Genomic DNA, 12,213 nt, shown 5'->3' on the forward strand with positions numbered 1-12,213 from the left:
CCGCGCCCGGGCCTCACTGGCCGGCCCGGCTGCCCATCACGCGCGCGCGCTCTTCCCGCCCACCGCTGCGCCGGCCCGGGGGCGGAACCAGCCGGCGGGCGCGGGCGTGGCCTCCCTGCGCGCCTTCCCATTGGGCCGCGGCCGCGCCGGCGCCACGCAGGGGGCCAACCGCGGGGAGGGGGCAGGGCGGGGGGAGCGGGCCGAGCTGGGGCTGGCTCTCTGTCGCCGGCCTTGCTGGCGTCGCCCCTGCCGGCGGCCGGAGACGAGGACGCGTCGAGGCGAGGCTCCTCCAGCAGGGGGCGCGCCTGCCTTGGTCGAGATCTGCCGGGCCTCAGCGAGGCGGACCCTTGGCCCCCTGGAGGACGAAAAGGAGTGCAGGAAAAAACTGGGACTTGAGCGTCCCATCTCCCAGCGCGGGACTCTGTCTCCTGATTCCCAAGCTCACTCTATCGTTAGAGGGAAGTTTCTGGAGTTCAAATCCGACCCCACCACTCACTAGCTGTAATGACTTTGGACCGGTTACCTAACCTCTCTGTGCCTTCTTGCCCTCACCTAATGGGGATAACCTCACTGGGTCGCCAATGAAGATGGCATAAGGTAATAATTGCTAGGAATTACTTAGGACAGTGCCTGGCACGTAAAAAACACCATGTAAATGTTCGCTATTATCTTTATGTTGGGCCCTGCCCCCCTCCCCCACCATGCCTCTCCTGGTATCTTTGACCTTCATGGACAGTTACATGGCTCCTTCCTGCCTGTGCACTTACAAATTTCTTTGCATCTCCCAGGCCCCTCAAATACTACGAACCTGGAATGAAATTTGTCAGACCCTCCTGCGTCAGACCTCCAAAGCCCCCTGAGAACTGCTGACTGGACCAGCAGGAAGGAGCTGTGCCCTGCCCTTCCATCTCCTGGAGGGTGGGGTCAGGGGGCATGTCTAGAGGCAGGGAGACCCAGGGACCTGCTAGGAGGCAACTGTAGTCATCCAGGTGACAGAAGAGGGCTTAGTTCTGTCCTGGAAGGAGGGAGTAGGCAGGAGACTGGGACCTCAGCCTGGCCTTGGGAGGCTCTGACACAGGCCCAGCTGGAGCAGGGCAGGGCCTGATTCCCTATTGAATGGTTTGGAATTTCAAGCTATTCTGAGAACATGGAGTCTCCAAACTTGAGCCGAAGTAACCTGGAGAGGAGAAGGCCCAACAGCCTAGCCCAGGGCCCCAGCAACCGACGTGGCTGCTGCCTTGGGCCCTTCTGGAATCTGAGGTCTGTAAGGGGCTTTAGATTGTTTTTTTTAATTTTTTCCCCCTTCTTTTCTGTTTTTGTTTTTCTTTCTTTTTAGAAAATTTCATTTCAATCACAGTCCCAGCTCAGACGTTCAAATTCTTGTGGGTTTTTCTGTGGATCTTTCCTAGGACTGGGGAATTTGGCGGGAGAAACCACGGCAGTGTGGTGGCCTCCCCCGCCCTCCCCATATCCTCTGCTCCTGAGGAGCTGGAAGAAACCAGCCCCTGTGTATTCTGGAAGAAAATCCCCCTTCTCCACCCAGTTCTATGGAGCCAGTACACTAAGCAGGACTTTCCCCAACTCAGCAGCTCTGTCTATGGCACAGGGTGGGGCATGGAGGAACTGGCAGGGCTCAGGGAGAAAGCCATCATGAGAGGTCATGCAGACCATCCCCCTGCATGGGGGACCTGTTGGCACAGCCCTCAGCTCATGGAGATGGTTGCTGAAGACAAAGCAGCTGGCTGCAGCCTCCCCGCCCAAACCACCCCAAATCGTGGCGCTTCCCAGGCATTCTCCCCTGGAGAGGCTGGAGGCTGGGCTGGGAACAGAGAGGCTGCTAGACCTCTCAGGAAAGGAAGAGGAAGGGGACCAGTGGTAGAAGCTTCTGGAAACATGGACTCAAGCTCAATACAAGGAAGCGTTTCTCCCAGAAAGCACTGTCTAAACACCAGCGGGATGCCTGGAGAGGGGAGGAAACTCCCTGTCTTGGGAAGTGTGAAAGCTCAGGGAAGTGGGTGGGGATATGGAGGGGTGAATTCCTACAGTGGGGGAGGGAGTGGGCAGATCTCAAGGGACATTCCCACCCAGAGACCCTGGATACTGTGAGGGGTCCTAGGTGGGTCAGGGGCCAAAAGTGGGGCTGAAGGACCCACCAACGTGGGGGAGGGCATGGGGAGAATGCTATGGGGCCCTGGGCAGAAGTGGGCATCGCATGCAGCTAGAGCCAACCTCCTGATCATGGGGGAAACTTGGCCATGGGTCCCAGCAGGGCCTTAGCCATGTGTCAGTGCTTGGAAAACAGGTTGAAAATTGAGAGCAGTTAACAGGCACTGGTCCCACTGTGCCAGGGACGGGCTGGTGGGCAATGGAGGCATGTGAGGCCCCTTGATTTGTGCAGTGGGTACGGAAATGTGTGGCCAAGCAGTGGGCTCACGCGTCAGCCTCCCTGCCCTGGAGCAGCAGTAGGCTGTAGGAGGGAGCCATGCAGGGTATCGGCACAAGAGAAAGTCCTCGAGAGCGTCTCGGTCATGGTGTTCACTCAAGCTGCCCGAGCAGCTACCCCAGGATGTAGCTGGAATCTTAGCCAGGGCCCTCCAGCAGACACAACTGGCCAAAGGAAGCTGAAGTCCAAGGGTCTTCGTCTCCGCAGAGGAGAAGGCAGGTTGGCTTCTGCCGCATCCCACAGGGATTGGGGTTAGACCTGAGGAAGAGCAGCCCCACCTGGAGGGCCTGGGCCCTGGAATGCTGGAGCAAAGCCCCAGAAGGCCTTGCTCCGCAGGGAACCCAGAGCCTTCACGGGATGAGGCTCCCTATACCCTCACCCTCTCCAACCCTGAAGTTCCCCAGTAAGGGTGCTGAGTGCCAAATGCAGGCTCTTGAAGTAAAGGCAAGCAGGAGCGTGTGTGCGTGTGAAGTAAGCGGCGGTCCCTGGCATTGCATTTGGGGAGAAATGGGGCAGCATAATGAGGTCAGGCAGAGGATGGTCTGACTCTGAGACTGTCCCAGGCAAGGCAAAGCCGGGGGGCTGCCTCCTCCTCCTCCCCCCCCGCCCCTCCTCCTTGGACCTCTCTCTGCTCCTGAGCTGCCACGCTGAGCTATTGCTCACCCATCCACCCAGGCATCCTGGCACACAGGCTCGGTGCCCAGGTCTTGCAGCCAGCCCACACCATCTGTGCCAGCCGGGAGCCCACTCAAAAACCAACCCGCTTCATGCAGATGGAAGGAGGAGTGGAGAACATGAAAGTGGGGGGGGGGGGGTCCTTGCCAATGAGACAAGAAAGATCCTCAAGGCTGCAGGGCCCCCAAACTTAAACGTGGGCAATGAGACCCAAAGGGTTCCCGGAACGAGAACAAAACTGACTTTCCCTCAAGTGGCTGTCTGGCCTGGCCAAGCACACCCATAAGTCCAGGGGACTCCAGCACTGCCACCGTGAGCCTCACAAATGTGGGCCTGCCATGAGTGTAGGACCGGGGGAGGCCAGCGCTATCTGGTCCTAGCTCTGGATGGACAAGACTGTCAACCTAGGAGCTGACTGAAGGCTGTCAGCTCTAGAATGTTCTCATCCTAGGCCTCTGTGTCCGCCTTGGGAGGCTACTAGCACGTGAGGATGAGGAGGCTGCCATTGGACCTTGGCCTCCTCTGCCTGTCGCTTCTAGTCCCCTATGCTGGGGTGAGGACTGTAGCAAGGCAAGGAAGGAGCAGCTCCCCACGGGAAGCACAAGGCAGTGCCACCCTCACACCGGGAGGCCCCTGCCCTGGGCGTCCTGCTTTAGGGCCCCAACCTCTCCTGCAGTTGAGGGGCCCTCAGAGCCAAGGGGATGCCACCATCAGCTGCAGCCCAGGATGCCAGCCCTCTCCCCCAGCCTGGGAGGCTCTGCCGGGTCTGTGCCCGCCCCGCTCCCCAGAACCTTGCCCCAGGCCTGAGGCATTTGTGGGGTGTGGGCAGAGCCTGGCTGTGTGGGGCTGGGCACCCGGCCCGCCTGAGCCAGGGGTGGGAACAGACGCGGGGGAAGGGGAGGCCACAGCTGAGGTCTTCAATTGGCCTTGGGCCCCAAGCCCCACAAATAGAGGGGGAGACGGGCTGGACCCTGGCGACCTTTGGGTCCCCCGCTCACGCCCTCGCACTCCTTGTTTGCAGTTGTCCGGGCGGACGCGCGGGGCGCGGGCGCGGGAGCAGGCGGCTGCGCGTGCACGCGGCGGCGGCGGCGGCGGCGGCGACGGCGGCGGAGGAAACGGCGGGCGGGATCGCCCCTCCGCGGGGAGACACTCGGGTCTAGACGGCTTGGCAGGGCAAGCAGGGCTGAGTCACATGCGTCTGGAGCTGGAGACGCGGGAGCCAGGACTGGAACATGAACGTGCCCACTCGGAGGGCCGGAGCGGGGGAGGGGCCGCCGACCTTGCCTTCTCGCCCCTACCCGAGCCCCCAGCCAAGCCCAAGACCCAGGTTCTGCCCAGCCTCTGTCCCCTGCCCGAGGCCCTTGATGCCCACCTGAAGGGGCGAGGGCGGGGCAGCTGTCACCGGGAGTCAAGTGGAGCCCACGTTATTGGCAGGAACGCACTGGAATTTCAGACGGGGAAGGAGAATGGGAAAGTGGCCCCCACATTGTCCCCTTCCCAACCATGACTCTGCTCCCTATTGGCCAACTCGAGCCTTTGCCCCAAAGCCACCCTTGCTGCATGCTGCCCTCTCCAGTCCACCTTCCACGGGCACCCTCCCCAGGGACACCGACACCCTAGCAGCCCCAGCCCCAGCCATCACTGCCACGTGGGGTTCTGTGATCACCTCCCCTCCTTTCCCTTCTCTCTCCCGCTCAGGAACACCAGGTCTCAGGCAAGGAAGTACAAAGGATGAGTCTGAACCAGCTGATGTACTTAGTGCTCACAAAAGCATCTGCAAGAAAAGTCATTTAATTGGGACCAGATCCTCTGAGGTTTCAATGGCATTAAAACACGATGAGCTTCCTCTAGGGAAGGGCTGCTGGCACAGGAAGAGGGCATGGAAAGTTTGGCTTTTTCTCCTCAGAGCTCTAAGGCGGAAAAGGCCTCTGTACCTTTATTGACATACAAGACAGCTGCATGGACATGGACCCTGTGAGACCCTCCCACATGCCCACAGGGGTAGACCCAGAACCACATGCACATGCGCACACTCGCGCGCACACACTGGTGTCAGATTTACTAAGACAAGAGGTGGAAAGCTTAAGAATGGGCCTGTTCCCTTTCTCTGGGGGTCATTCCAAGGGCATGTCATTGGCCGCTGAACTGCCGTTCTGCCCTGGGCCCCGGCTGAAGGGCTGGCACATAGTAGGTGGTCCGCACACTTGGCAAATGACAGGATTCCCTGTACATAGTGGGAGAGAACAGCGGTCCAGACCTCGGCCCTGAGCTCCAGACAGATACACGCAACTGCCTTCTGGACGTCAGCTTGGCTGGCTGGTAAGCACCCTCACAGTCCAGTTCCTGCCCCTTCAGCTGGGACCCCACGCCCCCACCCACACACAGCCTCCATCCTGGGCCAGCCACTATCACCCTGGCTCCACCTTCTGCCCTTGTGCCCCAATAAGTCTGCGCTCCGCAGCCCAAGGGGTCTTTTTATCATCTAAGTCAAGCTCAAGTGCAGAGACAAAATTGGCCGCCACCCTTCAACGCCCTTCTGGTGCTGGGCCCCCTGCCTTCCCCAACCCCTCACTCAGCCTGCTCCACCGCAGCGGTCTCCTTGCCATTTCACAAATTGAGCCAAACCCTTTCCCGCCTCGGGGCCTTTGCACCAGCCTCCCCTCTTTTTCGGAGGGCTCTTTACTGGAGCTCTTTTTGCATGGCTATCTCCTCTTCAGTCACATCTCTGCCCAAATGTCCCTTTCTCACAGTCCTTGTCTGATCCCTTGTCAAGAGTGTCCCTCCCTCCTGTCACCACGGCCAGCCCATTTCTTTCTGATGGGGTCCCTTTGCTCCCACTAGCAGGGCTTCGAGAACGTTCGATCAGCAAAGAATCCATTCTCCAATTCTCCCTTGATGAGAGGCGAGCTCTCAGCTGTGCAGCTGTGCAGAGTTTGAGGGATAAAGAGCATTGCTTTGGGATCCTCTGGGCTGCCAGTGGAGCCCCAACTTGTAGAGGGTGAGTGTGTGCACTTGTGTGCACGTCTGTGGCGGGGGAGGGGGTACATGGCAGGAAATGGGGAGGAGAAGAAGGAGCAGGAGTCCCTTCCTTGTCCTTAGAATCCTGGGATTGTGCAGCTAGAAACGACCTTGGTCATCTATTGCAGCTTCTCTAGGCCCCTTCCAGCTCTCAGATTCTAGAACTTTCTAAAGAGCCCATGTCCACCATATTGAGATGGGGAGACTGAGGCACTGAGCAGGGAGGCTTGCTCCCAAGATCACGTGGCCAGTTCAGTCCATGGCAGAGCTGGGAGCCCAGAGCTCTTTCCAGCAACCCCCGGGCTGCATCCCTGGTTCCTGGAAAATCCCAACACCCCTCCCACCCTCCGCTCCAGACACCGGGCTCAGGATTAGTGTTGGCCTGGGGCCCTGCCTGTCTCAGCACAAGTCCACAAGTGAGCTCCTGGGGTGGGGGAAAACGAGGTAAAAACTTGCTGGCAACCTCTGATTCTGCAGAGCCCCCCAAAGGCTGGCTCTGCTCCGTGGGGGTTCCTTTAAGATCCCCACGATAGCCGGGAGCCTGGAGACTGGACAGAGTAAGCAGCAGGAGTATCACTGCCCAGGTGCCCACCCAGGTTGGCTGCTGGGCCCCCAACCAGGGACAGGGCAATGAGGACAGGACTCCGTGGGAGCTGGGGAATTGAGAGCACCCCAGTCCTCGCCCCTTCCTGCCTAGGTGGGTAGGAGCAGGGGTCCCTCCCTTCTCCAGGCTGGCTGTGCCAGAGAAACCTGGGAGCAGGCTTCCCCCCACCCCCAGCCCGGCTAATGGGAACCAGATGGCAGGATGTTTAGTCAGCGCCTGGGGAGCAGTGCAAACAGGGGAAATGGGTAGGGGGCCAGGATTCCAGAATCCGTCCCCAGGCAGGGGGAGGGGCAGAGCCAGGGCTCCCATCACAGCCCATCTCCAGGGGCCCAGGCTCCAGGTCCACCTCAGGCAGGGTCCTACCCACTTGCTCAGACGGTGCCTTTGGCATTATGACTTGGGTGAACCCCACCCTTCTCTGTTCCTCCTCTGTAAAATGGGGGGTTGGTTGTACCCAATCTTCCAGGATCCCGGCAAACCTCGCTTAGTCTCAGCGTCACACCTCAGGCCCCCTGTGCCTCGCTCAGTGCTCCCCTCCCCCAGCTTCGGCAGTGTCCCCCCACCCCAGCAGTACACTAGGCCTGGGCCATTCTATGTCACCCACAGGGCGCACAGGCAGATGGTGGCCTCGTCTCAAGGCCTTTACTCACTCCCCAGACGGTCCCTGTCTCTGGTCTATGTGTGGCACGGTCCCAAATTTAGGCCATAAAGCAGAGCCCTGGATGGCGGGACAGGGGAAGGGTGACCCCGTTTGGCTTATACAGGACTGTTAGCTGGAGTAGGGGCTCCTCGAGGACAGCGTCTCAAGGCCTTTACTCACTCCCCAGACGGTCCCTGTCTCTGGTCTATGTGTGGCACGGTCCCAAATTTAGGCCATAAAGCAGAGCCCTGGATGGCGGGACAGGGGAAGGGTGACCCCGTTTGGCTTATACAGGACTGTTAGCTGGAGTAGGGGCTCCTCGAGGACAGTGGCTCCCACACACACACGCACACCCGCCCTCCTGTCGCACCCCACACGCAAATGCTGAGGAGCCAAAGGAAGACCCACTAGCCGGGGACGCCTCCCCACCTCGACTCGTCCCGCACACCCCTCCCGGGTCTCACACGCTGCCCTGTCAGCCCGGGACAGACACTGGGACACCTGGACGGAGACTAGACTCCTTCCTGATGGCCCTTCCTGGCCCCCGCTCCTCCCTCACTGCTCCCCTCCCCCCTCCACCCAAGCCTTGCCCGCAATTAACTCATTTTTTCAGATCACTTCCAAGCATAAGTCAACGCTGGACAGAGCTGTAGGAAAAGCTTCCTCAATGCTGGCCTGGAGGAGCCCAGCCACGCCATGAGGTCGCTCCTCTTGCCAGAGCCAGCTTTGGGGCTGGGGCCGCAGGGACATCCTAGTTGGTGCAGGGCCTCGGAAGCATGGCTCGGGGACCTGTACTCAGACACCCCCTGCTCCTCTGCCCCCACCCAGTAGCCCCTTCCCTCAAGCCTGGTCTCCTTTGTGCCTCGTGCCATCCTGATCCACACGGGGTGCGTATGAGGCTCAGGGCATCTGGGCAGTGCCTGATGACAGCGATCACATCTAGGGCTGGGACTCCTGGCCTACAAGTCTGGGGAGACCTGTGGCTGGGACTCTTGGCCTAGAAGTGTGGGGAGACCTGTGAGACGGCCTCACCCAGGCAGTGCACACACACTCCAGTGTGTGTTGGGGGGGGGGGGCAGGACAGCCACAAGACATCCAAACTGTCCCCTCCCTTTCCAGAGGAGGAAGTGGCAGCCTGGAGCAAAGGGGTCTGCCCAGAAGTAGGCAGAGAGCTGGTGGAAGCCCAGGAGCCAGCCCCTGCCCGAGGCAGGCCTGTGCCCAGGTAGCACTGGAGTCCTGAGGGCCGGGGTGTCCACACTCGCTGCGCGTGCTCTGCCCACATATTCTGTTTCCTTCAGAATTGGGAGGCCCACGGTAGAAGCCCACGGGCTTAGCCTGTTCCAGGAAGGCCAAACCCACCATTGCCCAGGTAACGCTGGCACCTGCCCCTGCTCCCAGGGATTCAAGAGGCCCCCAGGCCTGCTGCCCCTCTTCTTTCCCAGCAGTGGAGGAAGGACCTGGCAGCCTGTGGCAGGCGGCCTGCTCTGTGGCGGGCCTCCTAGGCCCACTGTGTGTGGAGACAGAAGCCCCATTCACGGGGGCCACTGGGCCTGGGCCAGAGCAGAATAACACAGGCCTTACTGAGAAAGGGCAAGAGCGCGTGTCCAAGAAAACCTCAATCTGTCTTTCTCCTCGGGTGGGAGCAGGGGACGTTGAGGGAAACTCGGGCAGGTCCTGGGGAGGGCCGGGGTGGGTGAGGGAGGCTCCTGTGGGGCCTGCCCACGGTGCTCATGAGAAGCATGCTCTCCCATCCTGGCTCTGTGGCTGGGCTGCTGCTCCGGAGGGGCCCTGGCCAAGCAGGGGCTCAGCCCGAGTGAGCCCACGGTCCCACCAACCCCCATTGGCTTGCCCACCCTGCAGCCACGGCCCAGCCCACCTTGGTCCTCAGGCGGTGAATAGCTGGCACCAGCAGGAAGAAGAGCACCTTGCCCTGCTACTGGAACGCCCCTGGGGCTGGATCACAGGGAGAGAAAGTGGATCACCCCAAGGCTGCCCTCCTGGTACCTATTCTGAGTGCTCAGGCAGAGCTGGAAGGGGCCCCTGGGCCTCAGAGAGCCCTCCCTGGAGGGCGAGGGGGGATTGCAGACTGTGGGAGGCCTTGTGCAGACTCTGGGAAGCCCCAGGCCGAGAAGCTCAAGTCCTTATCGGCCAGCAGGGCCCCTTGAGCCCAAGAGGGGGCAGTGGCCACCGAGGAGGGCCAGGACAAAAAGACAGGAGGCTGGGAAGCCAGGAAAAGGGGCCTGAAGCCCAGAAGGCCCCCCCCCAAAGGTGAGGACTGGCTGGGACAGATGGCCCCCAGATGGGGCCTGCTGGGGGTATTGGGGCCATGCATGAATGTCTGAAGTGGCCAAGGCTTTGTCCAACCCCACCAATCACACCAGTGTCACCAGCCACCCAGACCCTACCCCGTTCTCAATATGCCCAAGCCAAGTGCCCTTGTGTACAGGGCAATAGGGGAACCTCCCCAGCCTCAGAGCCCCCAAGGGAAGGGTTCCTAGGGACTGTTGTCCCAGTCCAGGCTGGCCAAGTCACTGGCAAGTCCAGGGTGCCCCAGGCAAGCTGCTGCCCCTCGGAGGGCCCCTGTTGCTTGTGACCAGGCTGGGGCTGCATCTCTTCCTCCAGGGTCCCCCCTGCGTATCTGGGCTGGGGGCCCAGTGCCAGTAGAAGGACCACAGCAGAGGCAGGGCAGCGGAAGCAGCACGTTGGAGACTGCAGGCAGTGGGCAGGAAAGGTCAGGAAGCAGGCGAGGGCACAGGCACGGGCTTGCGGGCCTGGGTGCTGCGCAGCAGGCCATGGCCTCCCTGTCAGCCTCGTGTTTCCTAGCCCAGGCGGCCATCGTCTGCAGCAACATCAACATGAAGCACATCCCTGCCCTGACCGACCCTGGCCTGACCATGCTCTACCTGGCAGGTGGGTGGCCCTCTCCCCCAGCACCCACCCTTCGGCAAGGGTGAGGAGGCCACATACCTGGGCTCTCACCCTGGCTCCCCTGGTGGGTCTGTGGCCACCATGGCCACCATGGCTGCCACTGTGCATCCGCCATGCACTGGCTCCTTCAAGGAGTGTGTCATTGCTGCCCTCAGCCTGTGTGGGGGAGGTACAGTGGCAGAGAGCACGGGGACAGAGGTGTGGAATATGGCTGCCCCGTGTGTGCACAGAGAACGAAATTGCCAAGATCCCTGCCCACATGTTCCTGGGGCTGCCCAGCCTGGAGTGGCTGGACCTGAGCAAGAACAGGCTGGACACGCAGGGCCTGCACCCCCATGCCTTCAAGGTGCGCCACAGCCCCTCCACCTGCTCCCCCAGGGCTGGGCCAGAGGGGCTGGCAGGTCCCATATGTCCACTTCTCTGCATTGGTCTGCAGGAGGAGCTGCAGGGGGTGGGCATGAGGCCTGGAGGAGGCACTGCGGGGAGTACCTGGCAAGGGAGGCTTCAGTGATTGGGGGCAACATGGTCCATAGCTGGAGTGTGGGGAACAGCACAGGCCCTTGGGCCACAAACAGGAGCAAACGGAAACCCCCAGACAGGCCTGGCTCAAATGGGAACTAGGAAGCCTTGATGCAACCAAATAGGTGTGCCCCCCTGGTCAAGCCGGCCTGTGCCCCAACCAGCAGCACCCCTAACTGCAGCCCACCTCTCCCCTCCCTGCAGAATCGGATGCAGCTGAAGTGGCTAAACCTGGGTGGGAACTTGCTGTCCACAGTCCCAGCCTTGTCCACCTCCCTGCAGGAGCTCAAGTTCGATGACAACCTCCTGCTTCAGGGGTTCAGGCAGGCCCCAGGGCCAGGGGCCCAAGGGGCTGGGGCTGGGCAGCTAGGGAGGCTGTGGACATGTGTAGGCGAGGGGAGGATCTGTCTGTCAGGGGAGCTCTCTTGGAAGGATGCCCGGGGCAGCCTGGCTGGAGGGCAGAGGAGGGAGTGATAGCCTGGGTAAGCGGCCCTGGCCTCCAGGGGCCAGCGGGGGGTAAGGAGCTCCCCAGTGGCTCATGGCACCCCTCTGCCTGACCTGCAGGGCTCAGCCAGCTGCTGATGCTGGAAGTGGAAGGGAACCGGCTGCGTCATGGGGACCTCTCCCCCCGGCCTTCCAGGTCCTCCACAGCCTTCTCTACCTGAGGCTGGGCCAGAACCGGCTGCAGGCCATCCCACCCGGCCTGCCAGCCTTGCTGCAGGTGAGCTGGGAGGTCCAGGCTGGGGAGGCGATGTTGTTGCAAACGAGCAGAGCATCTGCTGAGGGAGCGCAGAGCAGCCAGCTGGGGGCATTTGTTCAATAAAACTCACAAGGCTTCAGAGCCAACGGGCCTCTCCTCTCTTGACCTAACCTTCCAAAAGCCCAGAGTTACACCTCTTGGACTATTCTGGACCCACTAGGTATCCCTGAATGAGGCCTATACTCTCTCTGGGCCACACAGTCCTCTAGAAAGCCCACCCCTGCTCGGTGGTGCTCTCTGGGGCTGTGTCTTGGGGGACTCTGAGGAGCCATGGCACAGCAGCAGGTGCCCCCAGGATCCTTTGCACAGATGGCCATGGGCTCAAGAGTTGCAGAGAAAGTGGCACCTGAGTCCCACAGACCACGCTGGGTGGAGGGGGCAGTGCTAGCAGGGAATGGATACAAGCAGAGCCAGAACCTGGCCAGGCTGCCAGCGAGTGGCAGGTGGGCCCTTTCCCCTGGCCCCTGGTCCTAGGAGCTGCACCTGGGCACCCACCTCATCGAGGATGTGTGGGAGAGTGTGCTTAACTGCAGCTGCAGCCTCAGCGTGTTGGTGCTTAGCAACAACCAGCTGCAGGAGGACCGGCTGGCACCCCATGCTTGGATCAATCTCCCGTGAGTGTTCCG

The sequence above is a fragment of the Cynocephalus volans genome, chromosome X, assembly GCF_027409185.1.
Source record: "Cynocephalus volans isolate mCynVol1 chromosome X, mCynVol1.pri, whole genome shotgun sequence".
Lineage (NCBI taxonomy): Eukaryota > Metazoa > Chordata > Mammalia > Dermoptera > Cynocephalidae > Cynocephalus > Cynocephalus volans.